A 24,650-nucleotide genomic window follows, 5' to 3' on the forward strand; every position below is an offset into this window, starting at 1 on the left:
TTGTTAGGGAGGTGAATGCAAGAGTTTTGGAGAGACCGGCAAGTATGCAGTCTGTTGTGGATAAGAGGGCTTAGGAAAGGAGTCAGTTGTTGTTTGCTGATGATACAACGCTGGTGGCTCATTCGGGTGAGAAATTGCAGAAGCTGGTGACTGAGTTTGGTAAAGTGTGTGAAAGAAGAAAGCTGAGAGTAAATGTTTGAAGGAAAAGTGGTGCTAACAATGTTATATGGTTGCAAGGCGTAGGATAAACCATGGAAATTTTGGGGAGCCTGGATGTGGAAAGGGAGCAGTGGTTTCGGTGTATTACACATGGCAACTAGACTGAGTGTGAACGAATGTGGCCTTTGTTGTCTTTTCTTTGCGCTACTTCGAGCGTGTGCGGGTCAAGGGGTGCCATTTCATGTGTGGCGGGGTGGCGACGAGAATGGAAGAAGGCAGCAAGTATGAATATGTACATGTTTATATATGTATATGTCTGTGTATGTATATGTTTGTATACGTTGAATTGTATAGGTATGTATATGTGCGTGTGTGGGCGTGTATGTATATACATTTGTGTGTGGGTGGGTTTGGCCATTCTTTTGTCTGTTTCCTTGCGCTACCTCGCTAACGCGGGAGACAGCGACAAAGTATGATAAAAAGAATGATATATATATATATATATATATATATATATATATATATATATATATATATATATATATATATATATATATATATTATCCCTGGGGATAGGGGATTAAGAATACTTCCCACGTATTCCCTGCGTGTCGTAGAAGGCGACTAAAAGGGGAGGGAGCGGGGGGTTGGAAATCCTCCCCTCTCGTTTTTCTTTTAATTTTCCAAAAGAAGGAACAGAGGGGGGGCCAGGTGAGGATATTCCAAAAAAGGCCCAGTCCTCTGATCTTAACGCTACCTCGCTAACGCGGGAAATGGCGAATAGTTTAAAAGAAAAAAAAAATATATGTATATATATATATATATATATATATATATTTTTTTTTTTTTTTTTTTTAACTTTGTCGCGGTCTCCCGCGTTTGCGAGGTAGCGCAAGGAAACAGACGAAAGAAATGGCCCAACCCCCCCCCCCCCCATACACATGTACATACACACGTCCACACACACAAATATACATACCTACACAGCTTTCCATGGTTTACCCCAGACGCTTCACATGCCTTGCTTCAATCCACTGACAGCACGTCAACCCCTGTATACCACATGACTCCAATTCACTCTATTCCTTGCCCTCCTTTCACCCTCCTGCATGTTCAGGCCCCGATCACACAAAATCTTTTTCACTCCATCTTTCCACCTCCAATTTGGTCTCCCTCTTCTCCTCGTTCCCTCCACCTCCGACACATATATCCTCTTGGTCAATCTCTCCTCACTCATTCTCTCCATGTGCCCAAACCATTTCAAAACACCCTCTTCTGCTCTCTCAACCACGCTCTTTTTATTTCCACACATCTCTCTTACCCTTACGTTACTTACTCGATCAAACCACCTCACACCACACATTGTCCTCAAACATCTCATTTCCAGCACATCCATCCTCCTGCGCACATCTCTATCCATAGCCCACGCCTCGCAACCATACAGCATTGTTGGAACCACTATTCCCTCAAACATACCCATTTTAGCTTTCCGAGATAATGTTCTCGACTTCCACACATTTTTCAAGGCTCCCAAAATTTTCGCCCCCTCCCCCACCCTATGATCCACTTCCGCTTCCATGGTTCCATCCGCTGATATATATATATATATATATATATATATATATATATATATATATATATATATTTTTTTTTTTTTTTTTTTTCATACGATTCGCCATTTCCCGCGTTTGCGAGGTAGCGTTAAGAACAGAGGACTGGGCCTTAGAGGGAAAATCCTCACCTGGCCCCCTTCTCTGTTCCTTCTTTTGGAAAATTAAAAAAAAAAAAAAAAAAAAACGAGTAAAAATCTGTAAAGAAACGAGGTATTTATCGGTTAGAAATGATTATATCATAGTTTCAGAATCGAATGACTTATTTCCACAGCTCAGCTGAACTCTCGACTTGTGAGGCCACAGAAGTGACCTTTACTTTGTGTGTGCAACGCGGCAGCACCGCCAGCGATACTTACATCATAAAGAATTTTCAGTTCATTTTTTTTTTGTGTTCTGACAATGCTGTCGTTCTTGAGTTTTTTTCTTCTTTTTTTTTTTTTTTAATCAAACTTGATGTTTGGTTACATGGTCAGTGTTACCATGCTGGCTAGTGTTTGTTTACTTTTTTTTTTTTTTACACTATTCGCCATTTCCCGAGTTAGCGAGATAGCGTTCAGCGCAGAGGGCTGAGCCTTTGAGGGAATATCCTCACTTGGCCCCCTTCTCTGTTCCTTCTTTTGGAAAATCAAAAACGAGAGGGGAGGATTTCCAGCCCCCCCTGCTCCCTTCCCTTTTAGTCGCCTTCTGCGACACGCAGGGAATACGTGGGAAGTATTCATTCTCCCCTACCCCAGGGATTATATATATATATATATATATATATATATATATATATATATATATATATATATATATATATATATATATTTTCATTATCATTATTATTACTATTATCATACTTTGTCGCTGTTTCCCGCATTAGCGAGGTAGCGCAAGGAAACAGACGAAAGAATGGCCCAACCCACTCACATACACATTTATATACATACACGTCCACACACGTACATAAACATACCAATACACTTCAACGTATATATATATATATATATATATATATATATATATATATATATATATATATATATATATATATATATATATATATATATATATATATACACACACACACAGACGTATACATATATACACATGTACATAATTCATACTTGCTGCCTTTATTCATACCCGTCGCCACCCCGCCACACATGAAATGACACCCCCCCTCCCCTGCCCCCCGCACGCACGCGAGGTAGCGCCAGTAAAATGACAACAAAGGCCACGTTCGTTTACACTCAGTCTCTAGCTGTCATGTATAATGCTTCGAAACCACAACTCCCTTTCCACACCCAGGCCTCACAAAACATTCCATGGTTTACCCCAGACGCTTCACATGCTCTGGTTCAATCCATTGGCAGCACGTCGACCCCGGTATACCACATCGTTCTAATTCACTCTGTTCCTTGCACGCCTTTCACCCTCTTGTATGTTCAGGCCCTAATCGCTCAAAATCTTTTTCACTTCATCCTTCCTCCTCCAATTTCGTCCCCCACTTATCGTTTCCTCCACCTTTGACACATATATCTTCTTTGTCAATCTTTCCTCGCGCATTCTCTCCATGTGCCCAAACCATTTCAATACACCCTCTTCTGCTCTCTCAACCACGCTCTTTTTATTGCCACACATCTCTCTTACTCTTTCATTACTTACTCGATCAAACCAGCTCACATCACATATTGTCCTCAAACATCTCATTTCCAACACATCCACCCTCCTCCGCACAACCCTATCTATAGCCCAAGCCTCGCAACCGTATAACATTGTTGGAACCACTATTCCTTCAAACATACCCATTTTTGCTTTACGAGATAATGTTCCCGCCTTCCACACATTCTTCAACGCTCCCAGAACTTTTGCCCCCTCCCCCACCCTGTGACTCACTTCTGCTTCCATGGATCCATCCGCTGTCAAAATCACTCCCAGATATCTAAAACACTTCACTTCCTCCAGTTTTTCTCCATTCAAATTTACCTCCCAATTCACTTGTCCCTCAACCCTACTGTACCTAATAACCTTGCTCTTATTCACATTCACTCTCAGCTTTCTTCTTTCACATACTTTACCAAACTCAGTCACCAGCTTCTGCAATTTCTCACCCGAATCAGCCTCCCGCGCTGTATCATCAGCGAACAACAACTGACTCACTTCCCAAGCTCTCTCATCCACAACAGACTGCATACTTGCCCCTCTCTCCAAAACTCTTGCATTCTCCTCCCTAACAACCCATCCATAAACAAATTAAACAACCATGGAGATATCACGCACTCCTGCCAAACCGACATTCAGTGAAAACCAATCACTTTCCTTTCTTCCTACTCGTATACATGCCTTCCATCCTCGATAAAAACTTTTCACTGCTTCTAACAACTTACCTCCCACACCATATGCTTTCAGTACCTTCCACAGAACATGTCTATCAACTCTATCATATGCTTTCTCCAGATCCAAAAATGCTACAAACATATCCATTTTTTTCTAAGTATTTCTCACATACATTCTTCAAAGCAAACACCTGATCCACACATCCTCTACCACTTCTGAAATCACACTGCTCTTCCCCAATCTGATGCTCTGTACATGCCTTCACCCTCTCAATCAATATCCTCTCATATGATTTCCCTGGATATATATATATATATATATATATATATATATATATATATATATATATATATATATATATATATATATATATATATATATATATATATATATACTTTCATACTATTCGCCATCTCCGGCGTTAGCGAGGTAGCGTTAAGCACAGAGGACCGGGCCTTTGAGGGAATATCTTCACCTGGCCCCCTTCTCTGTTCCCTCTTTTGGAAAATTAAAGAAAGAAGAATAAAAAAGAGAGGGGAGGATATATATATATATATATATATATATATATATATATATCAGGTTCATAAATGGTTAGGACTCTGTAATTTCAATGTAACATTATAAAATTATATCATGTTCGTACATGATAATCATCTAAGATTTTCTTTTTCAAGAGACGTAAAGGCTTTTTATTTACATGTTTATTCCCAGCACGTGTACACCCCTGACCCGGGCCAGCACACGACCTTGAGGCACCTCGCCCATGAATAATGCTGCCTATTCCTCGGCTGACACCTCCCGAAGGTGAATTTCTGTTTCATCTGTCTCCTTCCGGCACCGCCTGAGGAACACACGTCTCATCTGACACCTTGTGGCACCACCTGAGGTTTATCTGTCTTCATCTGACACCTTGTGGCACCACCTGAGGTTTATCTGTCTTCGTATGACGCCTTGTGGCATCATTTGACACCTAGTGGCACCACCTGACGTTGATCTGTCTCATTTGACTCCTTGTGACACTACCTGGGGTTGACCTCCTTTCTCATCTGACGCTTCATGGGTCCTCTGTGGTCCTGAAATTCAGTACAAAAGTACAGTATTTAATTCTTTGATTAGCCTGTTAGTGGACTTTCGCAGTGTGGCTGGACTGTACATATTACCTCGTATAATCCTGTTGAACTTTAAAATATTCTTCCACAGCCAATGGAATGGTCGTGATCATTTTTTCCTCGTAAACCCTTTGTTTTACGAAGCTGACACTTTGATGTATTTAAGACTTATTTCACTTTTCATCTATTACTTAGATCTTCCTGGATATGATAAACGTACACACACACACACACACACACACACACACACACACACACACACACACACACACATAAATATATATATATATATATATATATATATATATATATATATATATATATATATATATATATATATATTCTTCTTTCTTCTTTTAAACTATTCGCCATTTCCCGCGTTAGCGAGGTAGCGTTAAGAACAGAGGACTGGGCCTTTTTTGGAATATCCTCACCTGGCCCCCCTCTGTTCCTTCTTTTGGAAAAAAAAAAAAAAAAAAAAAAAGAATCAAACAATTTGATTCATGTTACTGTTGCAGTCTTATGGCACAGGAACTAAAGATATCAGATAACAACCTGAAGTAGGAAGTATACAACAGATTCATCTGATTTTATTTATATAAACATAAATTTTCAATCATAATGATTACGAAAAAAAAAAAAAGTCTGCTCTTTAGGAGTGTTTCTGTGGTTCATAAGAACAGGTGATGGTTCCAATACTATCCATAGCGAGAATAGATTTCTGTGTTTTCCTTTGGTGACGATGATTTGAGAGAAGCAAGAAAAACTGGCCATGGAATTGGTAACTGGGGAGACCTCCTCTGGACAGAAGGATCTAACATTTTCTTTATTAAGGTTTTACGTCGCTTGTCCGCGTGTTGAAATATGATTACGAAAGATCGTGTCCCGGGCGAGTCTATGTTTAGGACCTGATGGAGAAGAAACTGTCCTTGACGTGACAGTGGTTTTGGCGTTCATACGGTTACATGTCAAATGTCCAATAAACTGAAGATGAGGCTGAGAGGTGGAAAATGTGAAGGCCACACAGAAAACATCAGAATGGTTCGAGGTAAGACGGACATCCAACATTTACGGCACTAAACAAGAACATACACCCCATTCTTTCTGTATTTATCATTTTATATGTCCTCAGGAAGTCTCACAGTACGCCTCCCCTGGACCTGCCTGTGTATGTCCATTTCCCAAGACAATGTGAACACCACACTCGCCCTCAGTGATGATGCTCGGGTGGCTGTGAAGCGAAGCCTCGACAGCTCCCGCAAAAATCTAGGATACGGACCTTCTGTTGACATTTATGGTGAAAAAAAAAGAGCAGCATTATAGGGGATCTATAAGTGTTATCGGACTCCGCTGGCGCGAGGTTGTATCGCGACTGTAAAGTTGCCTCTGACGAGGCTGTATCATCGGGAGTCAAGTCTTATCCAAAAACTCATTCTGAAGGAGTCCACATTTGTCTGATATTGGAAGTTGCTCAGCAAGCTCGGGCTGCAGGAACCTTTAGGAAGAAAGTCCTAGGGTAATACCAGAACTCTCATGTAAATTGGTCAACGGTAGGGGAGAGAGCGAAGGTTCTAAGAGTAAAGAGGAAAGTGTGGAAAGACACCTTTATCTGAGAGAGCAAAAATGGGTGTATTTGAAGTAGTCACAGCGATATCATATGGATGCGAGGCATGGGCTTATAGATAAGGCTGTACGGAGGAAGGTGGATGTGGTTTGATCGAGTAAATAACGTAAGGGTAAGAGAGGTGTTTGATGACATAATGAGTAGTTGAGAGAGCAGAAAAGGCGTGCTGAAATGGTCTGGACATATGGAGATAATGAGTGAGGAAAGGTTGACATAGAGGCTATATGTTTCAGAAGTGGAAGAACAAAGAGAGACGAGGAGACTAAATTGGAAAAATAATGATGGAGTGAAAAAGATTTTAAGCGATCGGGGCCTGAACATACAGGAAGGTGAAAGGTGTGCACAGGACAGAGTGAATTAGAACGATGTGGGACACTGGGGCCGACATGTGTAGCGTTCGGGGCAAACCATGGAAAGGTCTGTGGGGCCTGGGTGTGGATTGGGAGTTGTGGTTTCGGTGCATTACACATGACAGCTAGTGAATGGATGTGAGCGAAGGTGGCCTTTCTTCGTCTGTTCTTGGCGCTACTCTGCTATCGTAAGAAACAACAATCAAGTATATATATATATATATATATATATATATATATATATATATATATATATATATATGTATGTATGTATATATATATATATATATATATATATATATATATATATATATATATATATATATATATATATATATATATATATATATATACTAGCTTACCTTCCTGCCGCAGGAGCGCTCTCTATGGGGCGCCTGCAGCGCTCAGGAAGCCGGACACGTCCACCGGAAAAGCAAACATGACTGTGGCGATTTTGTGTGCATGTGTGTTTAGGATGAGTTCAGGGCGATAAGAATGCGTAGACTCTCAGTGTTATAGCGTGAAATTGCGTCTAGTGCGCAACAGGTTTTTTGGTACGTTGAAAGATTTTTGAAAGAGGGTTGAAAAAGAGGGCAAATGAGAGTTGGGATGAGCGAGTATCTGTAAACTGTAGGGAACGTAAGAAGATGTTTAGGAAGGAGGTAAATAATGTGCGAAAACTAGAGAGCAAAAAGGAACATAGGTGAAAGGGTCAAAAGGAGATGTGATAACAGGTGGTGATGTAGTGAGGAGGAGATAGAGTGAGTATTTTGAAGGACTCTGTGTACTTGCCTCAGTAGGGACAAAATATGTTAAGATCTAGAAACTCTCTCCTTTCCCTTCTTGTCTCAATCCACCATCATTTCTGCTTGGATTCCTTACAAAGCTGTTCTTCAGAGAGTTATGTTTTCCTTCATGAAAATGAAGTTTGATTTGACATCTTCCACATCTGTCAAATCTCTCTGGCCCTTAAAACAAAAGCATCTGTTATAAACTCCTGCACTTCAGCCTCCCAATCTCCTTATCCGACCCGAGCATTCTGTGGTTAGCACTTGCCATCATAAAGCCGCTCTTTTCATCACCATTTATCTCCTCCAACTTTGCCTTGTATGATGCCACACCCTTCCCGCTGCGGGAGGGTGTGGGCGGTGACACCAGTACCCAGGGTGTGGACACTACTAAACAGGTTTTACGTGTGGACACCTACCCTTATGGGTATCCTCAACATGCCTGCCACATGACCCAGCCCGATGCAGGGGGCACCTAACATAGGAAGGTCTGGCTTGCTGGTTAACTGTTCTTGCCCTGTAGGGAGGGGCATGTTTCACTTCCGTAATCTCGCGTGCTGACCTCTTAGTCTAGGAAATCTTAGATTCTCTTCGTCATAAACTCAAGAATCATTCGTTTTCAAATGGATTTACGTATTCTTGAGTTCTTACCATCGACAGTTGAGCTATTCTCTTGCGTGTTCTTATGTTCTTAACCTGATAATGTTAATCACAGTTTACGAAATATTCCCTCAGCAAGAAGACCCTTTACCCCCGTCGTATCATTGAGAATCAAATACAACAAACATTTCGAATATTCTTCAGATATTTTTTTTCTCTCTCTCTCCTCAAGTTGCCAGGAGATTCCAACCCCCCCAACTTGAGGTGGTCAGGGTCACGGCTGCATGGCGGCGGGGCGCCCACTCATACGGCAGGTCCTACATTCGTCTGCCACACGCCGGCTTCTCCCTCAGCCACGCCTCCTACAACAACCCGCTCCTTCTTCCTCCACTGCCCCACCTCCCTCTTCTCTCTCTCTCTCTCTCTCTCTCTCTCTCTCTCTCTCTCTCTCTCTCTCTCTCTCTCTCTCTCTCTCTCTCTCTCTCCCCACGTAACGCCTGGGTGTCCATCACGGAAGAGCAACTACTACGGCGCGATCATTTTTCTACCTGTTGAAAGACGGGCGGTCAGACCTGGCCTGGGTCAGCAAGGGCGGCTGACAAACGTTCAGCCCATCCCACGAGACACACACACACACACACACACACACACACACACACACACACACACACACCAAACCTTTTATTCCGGACAGGTTCTATGGCAGTGATAACAAAACAAAAAAAAAAAAACCAGGAACGGCCTCTCATGAAGGAGGCGCAGCCGAAATTGGTACTCTCTTTTGTCCAGTGATGGTGGTGCACGCGCCTGGGAACTGACCTTTGGCAGTGCCGAAATGCATGGGGAGAGGGAGGGGGAAAAAAGACGGGGGTCATTTTGATGTCAGTGCGTACAGTGATGGTGGGTTCCTGGTGTAGTTGTTATGGCCTTTGTCCAGATAGCGGGGAAGGTAGTGAAGGCTGTCTGTGGCGCTGATGTGAAAGCTTAATACCCTCTACCTTCCTGTACCTCTCTCTGGATTGTTGTACTGCATCCTGGCCTCCTGCACCTCATGATGGCCTCCTGCACCTCATTATGGCCTCCTGCACCTTATGATGGCCTCCTGCACATTATGATGGCCTCCTGCACCTTATGGTGGCCCCCTGCACCTCATGATGGCCTCCTGCACATTATGATGGCCTCCTGCACATTATGATGGCCTCCTGCACCTTATGAAGGCCTCCTGCATATTATGATGGCCTCCTGCACCTCATGATGGCCTCCTGCACCTTATGATGGCCTCCTGCACATTATGATGGCCTCCTGCACCTCATGATGGCCTCCTGCACCTTATGAAGGCCTCCTGCATATTATGATGGCCTCCTGCACCTCATGATGGCCTCCTGCACCTTATGGTGGCCCCCTGCACCTCATGATGGCCTCCTGCACCTCATGCTGGCATTCTGTACCTCATGTTGGCTTTCTGTACCTCATGCTGGCTTTTTGCACCTCATGCTGGCTTCCTGGGCCTCATTCTGGCCTCCTGCGCCTCATACTGGCTCCCAGCAAACTCATGCTGGTTTCTTGTCGGCAGTTGGTCCACAGTCAACTCAGCTGTTCATTCTCCTCTAAAGGTACCCGACTTAGGCTAAGTAATATATATATATATATATATATATATATATATATATATATATATATATATATATATATATATATATATATATATATATATATATATATATGTGTGTGTGTGTGTGTGTGTGTATATATTTATTTATTTATTTATTTATATATTTATTATTCATTTATTTATATTTGTTATACCTAACGCCGTCTCCCGCGTTAGCGAGATAGCGCAAGGAAACAGACGAGGAATGGCCCAACCCACCCACATACACATATATATACATAAACATCCACACACGCACATATACATACATATACATTTCAACGTATACATACATATACATACACAGGCATATGGATATATACACGTGTACATATCCATACTTGCTGCCTTCATCCATTCCCGTCGCAACCCCGCCACACAGAAAGTAGCATTCCCCCCACCCCTTCCCCATCAGCGAGGCAGCGCCAGGAGCAGACAGAAAAGGACACATTCGTTTACACTCAGTCTCTAGCTGTTATGTATAATGAACCGAAAACACAGCTCCCTTTCCACATCTAGGCCCCACGGAACTTTTCATGATTTACCACAGACACTTCACATTCCCTGGTTCAATCCATTGACAGCACGTCGACCCCGGTATACGACATCGTTCCAAGTCTCTCTATTCCTTGCACGTCTTTCACCCTCCTGTATGTTCAGGCCCCGATCACTCAAAATCTTTTTCACTCCATCCTTCCACCTCCAATTTGATCCCCCGCTTCTTCTTCCCTCCACCTCTGATACATATATATATTTTGTCAATCTTTCCTCACTCATTCTCTCCTTATATCCAAAACATTTCAATACACCCGCTTCTGCTCTCTCAACCACACTCTTTATATTACCACACATCTCTCTCTTACCCTTTCATTACTTACTCGATCAAACCACCTCACACCACATATTGTCCTCAAACATTTAATTTCCAACACATCCACCCTCCTCCGCACGACCCTATCTATAGCCCACGTCTCACAACCATATAAGTTTTTTGCTCTCCGAGATAACGCTCTCGCTTTCCATACATTCTTCAACGCTACCGGAACCTTCGCTCCCTCCCCCACCCTGTGAATCACTTCCGCTTCCATGGTTCCGTCAGCTGCTAAGTCCACTCCCAGATATCTAAAACAATTCACTTCCTCCAATATATATATATATATATATATATATATATATATATATATATATATATATATATATATATATATATATATATATTTTTTTTTTTTTTTTTTCTTTCTTTCTTTCTTTCAAACTATTCGCCATTTCCCGCATTAGCGAGGTAGCGTTAAGAACAGAGGACGGGGCCTTTGAGGGAATATCCTCACCTGGCCCCCTTCTCTGTCCCTTCTTTTTAGGAAAAAAAAAAATATAGTGCATTTGAGCGCGCACTTTCATATAACACGTGAGACGAAGGGTAGTTGATTACATAGTATACGAATAGTCATTTCCCTACAAGGGGCGATCATAGCCTAACATTAGTTCTCCCGCCTGCCACCCAGGGCTCCCGGGTTCTGTTCTGGCTGTTGGAGGTTTGTAGTTTATATATATATATATATATATATATATATATATATATATATATATATATATATATATATATATATATATATATGTATATTTATGTATATATATATATATATTTATGTATATATATATATTTATGTATATATATATATTTATGTATATATATATTTATGTATATATGTATATATATATATATATATATATATATATATATATATATATATATATTTTTTTTTTTTTTTGTTTTTTTTTTTTTTTTTTTTTTTTTATACTTTGTCGCTGTCTCCCGCGTTTGCGAGGTAGCGCAAGGAAACAGACGAAAGAAATGGCCCAACCCCCCCCCCCCCCCCCATACACATGTACATACACACGTCCACACACGCAAATATACATACCTACACAGCTGTCCATGGTTTACCCCAGACGCTTCACATGCCTTGCTTCAATCCACTGACAGCACGTCAACCCCTGTATACCACATGACTCCAATTCACTCTATTTCTTGCCCTCCTTTCACCCTCCTGCATGTTCAGGCCCCGATCACACAAAATCTTTTTCACTCCATCTTTCCACCTCCAATTTGGTCTCCCTCTTCTCCTCGTTCCCTCCACCTCCGACACATATATCCTCTTGGTCAATCTCTCCTCACTCATTCTCTCCATGTGCCCAAACCATTTCAAAACACCCTCTTCTGCTCTCTCAACCACGCTCTTTTTATTTCCACACATCTCTCTTACCCTTACGCTACTTACTCGCTCAAACCACCTCACACCACACATTGTCCTCAAACATCTCATTTCCAGCACATCCATCCTCCTGCGCACATCTCTATCCATAGCCCACGCCTCGCAACCATACAGCATTGTTGGTACCACTATTCCCTCAAACATACCCATTTTTGCTTTCCGAGATAATGTTCTCGACTTCCACACATTTTTCAAGGCTCCCAAAATTTTCGCCCCCTCCCCCACCCTATGATCCACTTCCGCTTCCATGGTTCCATCCGCTGACAGATCCACTCCCAGATATCTAAAACACTTCACTTCCTCCAGTTTTTCTCCATTCAAACTCACCTCCCAATTGACTTGACCCTCACCCCTACTGTACCTAATAACCTTGCTCTTATTCACATTTACTCTCAACTTTCTTCTTCCACACACTTTACCAAACTCAGTCACCAGCTTCTGCAGTTTCTCACATGAATCAGCCACCAGCGCTGTATCATCAGCGAACAACAATTGACTCACTTCCCAAGCTCTCTCATCCCCAACAGACTTCATACTTGCCCCTCTTTCCAGGACTCTTGCATTTACCTCCTTTACAACCCCATCCATAAACAAATTAAACAACCATGGAGACATCACACACCCCTGCCGCAAACCTACATTCACTGAGAACCAATCACTTTCCTCTCTTCCTACACGTACACATGCCTTACATCCTCGATAAAAACTTTTCACTGCTTCTAACAACTTGCCTCCCACACCATATATTCTTAATACCTTCCACAGAGCATCTCTATCAACTCTATCATATGCCTTCTCCAGATCCATAAATGCTACATACAAATCCCTTTGCTTTTCTAAGTATTTCTCACATACATTCTTCAAAGCAAACACCTGATCCACACATCCTCTACCACTTCTGAAACCGCACATATATATATATGTGTATATATATATGTATATATATGTATATATATATATATATATATATATATATATATATATATATATATATATATATATATATATATATATATATATATATATACATATATATACATTTATATATATACATATATATATATATATATATATATATATATATATATATATATATATATATATATATATATATATATATATATATGTATATATATATATATATATAATTTTTTTTTTTTTTTGTTGCTTTGTCGCTGTCTCCCGCGTTTGCGAGGTAGCGCAAGGAAACAGACGAAAGAAATGGCCCAACCCACCCCCATACACATGTATGTACATACGTCCACACACGCAAATATACTTACCTACACAGCTTTCCATGGTTTACCCCAGACGCTTCACATGCCTTGATTCAATCCACTGACAGCACGTCAACCCCGGTATACCACATCGCTCCAATTCACTCTATTCCTTGCCCTCCTTTCACCCTCCTGCATGTTCAGGCCCCGATCACAAAAAATCTTTTTCACTCCATCTTTCCACCTCCAATTTGGTCTCCCTCTTCTCCTCGTTCCCTCCACCTCCGACACATATATCCTCTTGGTCAATCTTTCCTCACTCATTCTCTCCATGTGCCCAAACCATTTCAGAACACCCTCTTCTGCTCTCTCAACCACGCTCTTTTTATTTCCACACATCTCTCTTACCCTTACGTTACTTACTCGATCAAACCACCTCACACCACACATTGTCCTCAAACATCTCATTTCCAGCACATCCATCCTCCTGCGCACAACTCTATCCATAGCCCACGCCTCGCAACCATACAACATTGTTGGAACCACTATTCCTTCAAACATACCCATTTTTGCTTTCCGAGATAATGTTCTCGACTTCCACACATTCTTCAAGGCTCCCAGAATTTTCGCCCCCTCCCCCACCCTATGATCCACTTCCGCTTCCATGGTTCCATCCGCTGCCAGATCCACTCCTAGATATCTAAAACACTTCACTTCCTCCAGTTTTTCTCCATTCAAACTTACCTCCCAATTGACTTGACCCTCAACCCTACTGTACCTAATAACCTTGCTCTTATTCACATTTACTCTTAACTTTCTTCTTTCACACACTTTACCAAACTCAGTCACTAGCTTCTGCAGTTTCTCACATGAATCAGCCACCAGCGCTGTATCATCAGCGAACAACAACTGAGAGAGAGAGAGAGAGAGAGAGAGAGAGAGAGAGAGAGAGAGAGAGAGAGAGAGAGAGAGAGAGAGAGAGAGAGAATTGTCTCCTATATGATAATTTTTTAAAAGAAGGAAGATTGGCACCTTGAACAAGGAATAGGTTAGTTGAAGGACAGACAAACAGACATCTTAGTTTTATATATTGATAAGGTCATTGAATGAAGGGAATAAAGTTAATGACGAAACTATCAATGTGGGCAGCAGAGAGAAGTTAAAGTTTTTGAATGATAGAAATTAAATTTCAAGAAACAGGGGCCCACGAGGGCACTAAAAAGAAATGAGTGATATACATTCATATGGATATATGCACAGACATACGCAAATGTATATTCATGATACACTCACGTGTACACACACACACACACACACACACACACACATACACACCAAGGCAAGGCATCGGACGCTCGCGAGTGTTAGCTGAAATGCTTAGGGGTTCCGTGGTCAGCGAAGGCAAGCACGTCGACCCACTGTGTCGGGAATTAGGGGGGAGTATTACCCCTGGGGTCGAGATAGTGTATCAACCCAAGACAGAAGGTGTCTGCCTGGTGGAAACCTGAGACGAAAGAGTTACGAAGGAAGGTCCAGTCAGGGGTAATTTTCCACGAGGGGAGTTGAGGAGTGTGATCCATATCGTTGTTTCAACTGCTGTGAGAGGATGTCTTTTTCTCTTTTTTTTTTTTGCCAGTGAGGGAGTGTGGCTGTAGGATTACACTGCGACGGAAAAAAATAGCAAAGTGGCAAGTAGATTTGTGCTTCTGTTCAGGAATGGCAGCTGTAGGATGAAAACGAAGGAAATGGACTTGAAACAGGCGATCATTTTTCGATATCTGTGCGTGGATGTGTACCCCAGTGAGTGAGTCTTGAGCTACTGTTTACTGTGCTGTTGCAAACTGGAGGAGTGACATGGAAAATAACGAGTACCGCAAACGGTAAATTATAGTGGTATAGAGTCGACGCCTGGGCTTACTCTAGTGGTGTGCTAAAGACTAGGTCACTTATTTCTAAATCTAAGGCTTATGATGAGAAGTGAAGCTGGACATTCTTTGAATATCAAAGTCAGCGATGCGATGATAATAATGAAATAAGAAAAGGTGGGTGATTATAGCATTGATTAACGTTTGTTGACAAAGATCATGATATATTGCCGCGGGAGGAGGCAGTTCGAAACGACACCGGGTACCAAGGTATCTCCAGACTTGGGTGCGTGAACCTGTTGAGGATATGCCAGAATTGCTTGAAGACTGTGGACGTTCCCAAGCCAAGGAATGCATAATACTTGGTTCAGTCAACAGAAGCAGAGAGCTAGTGAGCCTTTTTTTTTTTTATTTTTTTGTGAAAAGGATTATCTTGAAATCGAAGTTAATGATAGAGTATTGATCACAACAAAAAAAAAAAAAAGAAAAGAAATAGAGAAATTGCAAGTGATCTGCAACATGGGCGAAAACGCCCGAGATTTACGTGCAGTGAAAGTTGTCGGCTGGTACCCAGGGACGAGATGTATGGGCTATCTCCACCACGGGACTGATCACGGGGACACGATGAGTGGAAATCCAGATGAGACACTACCCACAGTGACTCACTGATGACATCAAGGAGAGCCAGTCTACGATGAAGTGTAGGACATGAGGAGGGAGAGGACTCAAGGCCTGAAGAATCAATGAGCTACACCTGGAGATGAGTCGAGATTATTCATAGTGAAATGAAGCCTTTAATGACCCTAGTAAGAGATAACAGGATAACAAAACAGATATCACTAAAGATAAAGGGGGGGATAAGAGAACCACTTGAAAGGTTTAGGAATGGAGAGGATGGCAGCACTTGAACCTATACATACCCAGGACTGGAGCTGGAAGATAACATGTTAAGAGAGGGCGTCATGTATTTGTCCAGGGTAACAGAACCAGTCATACCTACGAGGGTAAGGATGTACACACGGGCAGTGACGACGATGCTTCAGGGCAAAATTCCTCAGCCCGAAGAACTACGTAACTGGTCGAAGCCAAATCCACAATCGCTTGTTTCTCTTTTAAGTTGATCCAAGGCTTCCGGGGACTAAGAAGGGGAAGGTTTGTTGGTGGATGAAATTTGGACATAGAGTTACCCTCTCTCTCTCTCTCTCTCTCTCTCTCTCTCTCTCTCTCTCTCTCTCTCTCTCTCTCTCTCTCTCTCTCTCTCTCTCTCTCTCTCTCAGTGGTGGTGGTGGTGTGTGTGGGGCTGGGGGTGCAATCCGTTGCATGGTATCCTTGGTGATACCAACAGCAGGGGGGAGACAAGAGGGATTCCCCAAACTGGTTTCGTGGTAAGTTCCGGCACTTGCCACCACACACACACACACACACACACACACACACAGTAACGGTAATAGCCTCCTGCGTTGTGATCGATGATTTAATGATGCTGCAAACTGTTGCTGGGATTATTATTATTATTGTTCATGTTATCATTATTATTATTATTGTTATCATCATTATTATCATTGTTACTGCTATTATTATTATTACTATTATTATTATTATTATTATTATTATTATTATTATTATTATTATTATTATTATCATTATTACATTTATTATTATCATTATTATTATTATCATTATTATTATTATCATAATTATTATTATTATTATTATTATTATTATTATTATTATTATTATTATTATTATTATAATCCTTATTATTATTATCATTATTATCATTATTATTATTATTATTATTATTATTATTAGTAGTAGTAGTAGTAGTAGTAGTAGTAGTAGCAGTAGTATTAATGATAATGATAATAATGTTATCTTAATCAATATCATCATTATTACTGAGGCGGGATGCAGTCAGTTAGGCAAACGTTGATCACAATATAAGTCAGCAGCGAGGCAGCGAGTGTGTGGTGTGAGTGTAGCTTGACGTCTGTGATGGTCGGGGATCCGGGATGACACAGGCTCTGTAGTGCCTCCGTGATGCAGTGGTTAGCAATGTGACCCACTAAATCCAACGAGCCTTGGTTCGAGTCCTGGACAGGGAAGCCGACCCACATCCAACGTAGCTGTTCATCCTATTCCTTTGGAGTTGGTTGGTGGGTAATGACCTGACGTTCATGGGCATGTGTGTGTGTGTGTGTGTGTGTGTGTGTGTGTGTGTGTGTATAATGTTGAGACGTAATAGAAGTACATTGTTAACGAGGCGGCAACACGAGTGTCAGAGAACTTTCCTCGTAACACAAACAGTCATCACAAGCAGACAAGTGTCTTTGTTTCTATCCTACAAAGGAAAAAGGCCTTCAGCGGTGTTTCCTGTTACCCAGTGGCCACGGTTTCCCTTGTCTCCCCCGCGACTACAGCAGCAGCTGAACTTGACAACAGCTCTGAGCGGATTGCTGGCACGGAGGCGAGGGCGGGCCAGGAGTGGTGGCCACGATGCAGAACTCTACACACACTGCCTCTTTCTTCGAGGAGATCATCTGCGTGTCCTGCAACGAGGCCATGCCCCTTAGAATCAACCTTTGCGTCTCAGACGGTGTGACTTGCAGCTCAAGGAATGTTGCTGCCGGCTTCCCGGTGAGGTTTGCTGATGGTTCCGTACCCGGTGTGTGATGTCAGCGACCCCACCCAGCCAGCCGTGGAGGACACCCGCCCTTCAGAGAAGCGGCCAAGGAAGCGTGACGTGTTTCTCCGGAGCTATGACGACATCAGTTACCACATCGAGCGGTGGCCTACTGACCCAGAAGTTGAAAGTGATGCCTCTACCGGGAGGGTATGCAAGCTGTCCTCCGTTGACTGTTGGCCGCCCGTGTGTGGCTAGTGTGACAGCCGTAGCGTTGCCTCAACACTGTACCCCCAGCGAGGATGATTTGAAGAGCTGCGGCTGGCTGCCTTCTCGCTTGGCGGAGGGAATTACCGAAAGGACTTGTTTTAAAAGTTTGTTATTTCTGAGTAGAGACTAATAATTATCTTCACCTGGGACAGTATTCGTGACTGACTTTTGGTACATGGAGGCTTTTGGTACATGGAGGCTTTTGATGTCTGATTTGGTCATTTATCTTGCTGCTTATGTGTATGATTTACATGAGACTATTTTCCTTGATACCACAATTACTGTTTGATTGCCTTGTCAACTTTGATTTATCGATTGTTTATACGTTCTCGTGGTTGTGTATGTGGTATTTCCAGGATGAAAAGAAAGAAATTGTAATAAGATCTAATGCGTTATCTAAAAGGTTTCACAGGGAAGCTAGCTTGTCCCTACACTGTAAATACAGACTATGGTAACTCTGGAAAAAAAAAACACAAAACAGATATAGGTTTTACTGATACCCTGGCATCGCTAGCGGAGGCACCAAACCTTCCCTTTGTTCGCCACTACGAACACCACATACACATACACTGTTAGCAGCATATCTAGTTGGCTGGAAGGCTTCACCTCGTTTAATTGCAAGGGAAAAGAATGAACCTTATGTCCAGGAAGCTAGAAATAAGATCATTTCGACGAAGGTGGACGCAGGGAATATCACAGAATTCTTGTCACTGTTAACGATGTACTGGAATGTTCTCGAATAGTTCTTCACAGTAAATACTCATCACGTTGACCAGGTCGGTCCAGCCTTCTTGATGTATACACCCCGTGTCCTGTAACCTGACCCCTTACGAAACCTGCGATCAAATTAACGATAAAGTTGATAGTTTATACCCACAGCTTCGGATGACTGGAGAGATGCTGAACAAAAGATGACATTGAAACTGATAGTCAGTCTCATCACTATAGACGTTTGAGTTCCTTATGTGCCTCCGAATATAACGAATTACTTTATATTAATCAGACGGTGACTTATATATTAAGACAGACCTGAGTGGCATATTGGAGTATGCGTGGGAAGCACTTAGCGAAGAGCCGACAATCATTAACCAATCATTAAGTTAGTTTGATGGTGATTTGTCAGTTGCTGCTGCTTACCCCAGCAGGTGCGAGTTCGCTGGTTGGACAGGTTGGCTGGTTGGTTGGGCTTGAGGTCTTTCAACTGCCAGGGTCATTAAGGCCGTCAACGTAAGCTACAACATCCACCAACCGAAAAATCTTGAACACCTTCTTCATGTGTTACAGATGATTCTAAGACCACATACACTCCCTCTATGCATGTGGCCCATGTTGGACAGGAGAAGAGCGTCCAGGAGAGGCTTGAATTCTCTGATTCCGACCTCAGACAAGGATTCTGACAGGTGTTCTTGGAGGCAGTAAATAGTGATCCGCCAAGGTTGTTATCCGCTCTTAGAGAGATGATGTCTGGACTTGAAAAATTCCCTTACTACCGTTGCTCGTATGATGGACGCGGTCTTTGAAGGACGCGTTGGATGTAGGTTTACGGTCTGCTTCGATGAGATCATTGTCATGTTGTAAAGTGTCAGGCAACATCGTGAGAACTTGAGGCTGGTTCTCCAGAAACTAGAGAAAACTGAGCTCAAGATTCCGTTGCCTAAGTGTAGCTGTCTCAAGAAGCTGTTGAAGTTTCTAGGACGCGTCGTCAGTTAAGACGGAATTTTCACATCGGATGACAACATTTCTCACTTTTGAGACAGTAGATGGTGTCTGTTTCTTCATAGGCTTAACGGGGTTCTATATGGCGTTCATACGCAACTTTGCAAAGTCAGCCAGGGCGTTCATAGGTAATCTTGCAAAAGTAGCCAGTGCATTCATATTCAACTTAGCAAGATTAGCAAAGACATTCGTAGGCAACTTTGCAAGGACAGCCAGGGTGTTCATACGCAATTTTGCAAGGTCAGCCGGAGCGTTCATACGCAGTTTTGCAAGGTTATCCATGCTGTTGACGGACTTGCTTAAGAAAGAAGAAGAATTTGTTTGGAATGAAGCACAGTTGACGGCCTTTGAAACCTAACAGGATACCTTGTGTTCGGCCCCCATTCTTAGGTTTCCCAGTCCCATGGAGCCTTTCAATTGGTAAAGGATGCCTTTGGTAAAGGACCCAGCGCTGTCCTTCCCCGCACCTGTATTTGGTCTTCCTTGAAGCCAATACGACTGTGATGATTTGCATCATCTGTGGTTCTGTAGGGTATTAGGATCATGTGTTGCCCCTGATTCTTGTACCCTTTGATCAAGTGACTTTGTGATCTTGTCAAACCGTAGCCATTTCGTAATCTAATGGTAAACCGTATGATGTCAAGTGTTCCTAATGATAAACCGTATGATGTCAGTGTTCCTAATGATGAACCGTATGATGTCAGTGTTCCTAATGATAAACCGTATGATGTCAGTGTTCCTAATGATAAACCGTATGATGTCAGCGTTCCTAATGATAAACCGTATGATGTCAGTGTTCCTAATGATAAACCGTATGATGTCAGTGTTCCTAATGATAAACCGTACGATGTCAGTGTTCCTAATGAAGCCTTTACCTTTGTAAACCTCACGTTATGGAGACAGATAAGGTTCACTATTTACCCTCCTGTCACCATCCCCGATTTCATGTTCGATTGTTTTCAGTAGTTTCGAAAAATCCCTGATATCTCTCTACGTGTCTACTGCCCTACAAATATTGACCAGAGAAACAATCATAGACGTGTTCTTAACCCTTTATTTCCTGTGAAATCCTTTATCATCCATCTCGCCTTTATTCAGGTGTTTCATGTATAGAGCCCATCAATTCTATTAGTATCATCTGATATTGTATATGTTGCTATGTTGTGTATTGCTTCTCCTGTGTTATACACAGTTATCCTCACTACAATTCAAGCCCGTTTTCTTCTCTTCCTGATTACTTGCCATAGTTTGATGTAGCATTCTTAACATCATGATAACTCCTTTTAGCTGCTTCAGTTGTGCTAGGCTAATTTGGTGGAGATTACTGACTGTCGGATGAATGGTCAGGTCTCTTAGCCGGCTGTGGTTAGTGAAGCGAATGTTGATTCATGAATGGTGCGTTCGTAAGTCTGTCAGTGATGGTCCGCACGCTCTGAGGGAGGCCTGGAGACGGTGGTGTGTGAGGATCCGGGGTGATAGGCCACGGCAAGCACCAGAGACTCTGTTAGTGCAAAAACTGCCGACATATATATATGATACAAGATGGATCTCCCGTGGCGCAGCGGTTCGCGTTGCTAACCGTGACGCATTCACGGGCCGGCCGGGGTCGAAGCCAACTCGGATGTCTGTCCGCAGTTAACCCACCTCTTCATGCACCGCTAAAGGCTGGGCGATGAAATGGGAACTTGGCTTAAACTTTATATATATATATATATATATATATATATATATATATATATATATATATATATATATATATATATATATATATATATATATATATATATCTTTCCTCTCTTGATACTTGATCAATGTTTTTTCGCGATTGCGAGATAGCGCCAGGAACTGACGATGAAAGGCCATATTCGCTCACGTCCATCTTTTGTTGTCATGTGAAGTGCACCGAAACCACAGCTCCCTATTCACAATCCAGCCCCATAGACCTTTCTATACATTCCCCCGGTCACTTCACGTGACCTGGAACAGTCAGTGGATGGCAAGTCAACCCTTGTATACCACATCGTTCCAAATCACTCTCTCCCGTGCGCGCTTTTCACCGTCCTGCATGTCCAGGCCTCGATCACTCAAAATTTATTCACTCCGTTCTTCCATCTCCAGTTTGATCTCCCCTTTCTCCTTGTTCCCTACATATGTCCGAACCATTTTAGCACACCCTCTTCAGCTCTCTCAACCACACTTTCTATTACCACCCCTTTCTTTTATCCTTTCATTGCTTACTCGATCAAACTACCTCACGCCGCATATTGTCCTCAAAGCTTTCATTTTCAACAAATCCACCCTTCTCCGCACCTTCTCATCTATAGCAGATTCCTTGCAACCATATAATATTGTTCCTTCAAACATACCCATTTTCGTCCTTCAAGGTAGCATCCTCTCATTCCACAACATTCTTCAAAGCTCCCAGAACATTTGCCCCCTTAACCCACAATATGACACTTCTGCTTCCTTGGTTTCATTTGCCGCCATGTCCACTCCCAGATATTTAATGTACTTTATTTTTTCCAATTTCTCTCCATTTAAACTCACACCTCAGCTAACTTGACCCTATACCTTACTAAACTTAACCTGTTATTCACATTTACTCTCAACTTCCTTCTTTCACTCACTCTTTCAAATTTAGTCACCAACAATTTGCAGTTTCTCACTAGAATCTGCCACCAGTGCTGTGTCATCAACAAGCAACTGGTTCCTTCCCAACCTCTCCCCCACCCGCCTCATTCCCATCCCCCAAACTGCATATTCACCCGACTCTACAAGACGTTTGCATTTACCTCTCTCACCATCCCATCCATAAACAAATTGAACAGCCTTAGTGACATCACACATTCCTGCAACAGACCAACATACTGTTTCTCTAAGCATTTCACACACACACACACACACACACACACACACACACACACACACACACACACACACACACACACACACACACTTCATAGGAAACACCTGGTCCACACATCCTCTACCACTTCTGAAGCCACATCCATTCGTTCCCTGTGTGATGCCCTGTGCATGCCTTTTCTCTCTCAATTATTACTCTCCCAGAAGCTTACAGGTACACTTAACAAACTAATGCCTCTGTAGTTTGAATACTCACCTTTGTCCCCCTTGCCTTTATGTTATGGCAAGATACCGTCACTACGCGGAAGTATATGAACACATATATACTGTGTATGAACGTGCATATTCAGAGAACACATAATGCCCTCCAACAGCAAGGATTCGAACCTCGTAGCATACAAGTGGTAGCTTGGTACGCTGACCTCGGGGCAGCATAACTGAGTGGTTAGTGTACCAAGCTTCCACGCAGATGGCACGAGATTCGAATCCTAATTATATATATATATATATATATATATATATATATATATATATATATATATATATATATATATATATATATATATATTATACTCAATTGCCGTCTCCCGTGTTAGCGAGGTAGCGCAAAGAAACAGACGAAGAATGGCCCAACCCACCCACATACACATAAACGCCCACACACGCCCATATACATACATATACATTTCAACGTATACATACACAGACATATACATATATACACATGTACATATTCATACTTGCTGCCTTCATCCATTCTCGTCGCCACCCCGCCACATATGAAATAGTATCCCCCCCCCCCCTCCAGCGAGGTAGCGCCAGAAAAAGACAACAAAGGCCACATTCGTTCACACTCAGTCTCTGGCTGTCACGTGTAATGCACCGAAACCGCAGCTCCCTTTCCACATCCAGGCCCCTCAGACCTTTCCATGGTTTACCCCAGACGCTTCACATGCCCTGGTTCAATCCATTGACAGCACGCCGACCCCAGTATACCACATCGTTCCAATTCACTCTATTCCTTGCACGCCTTTCACTCTCCTGTATGTTTAGGCCCCGATCGCTCAAAATCTTTTTCACTCCATCTTTCCACCTCCAATTTGGTCTCCCACTTCACACTTCCACCTCCAATTTGAGCTCCCGCTTCTCCTCGTTCCCTCCACCTCTGACGCATATATCCTCTTTGTCAATCTTTCCTCACTCATTCTCTCCATGTGTCCAAAACATTTCAACACATCATCTTCTGCTCTCTCAACCACACTCTTTTTATTACCATACATCTCTCCTGCCCTTTCATTACTTACTCGATCAAACCACCTCACACCACATATTGTCCTCGAACATTTCATTTCCAACACGTCCACCCACCTCCGCACAACCCTATCCATAGCTCATGCTTCACAACCATAAAACATATATATATATATATATATATATATATATATATATATATGGTAAATGTGATGGCGTTGATTAGGGTACTCAGTTACCCATGCAACATGAAGTATATAGATCACCGCTGCAGAAGTGGCCAGTAATACACTGTTTACATTTTTCACAAGTACAACAGCTGAACCTACATGTAACTCTGTGGGCTACTGACCA

This window comes from Panulirus ornatus, chromosome 15 (genome assembly GCF_036320965.1).
Source record: "Panulirus ornatus isolate Po-2019 chromosome 15, ASM3632096v1, whole genome shotgun sequence".
Classification (NCBI taxonomy): domain Eukaryota; kingdom Metazoa; phylum Arthropoda; class Malacostraca; order Decapoda; family Palinuridae; genus Panulirus; species Panulirus ornatus.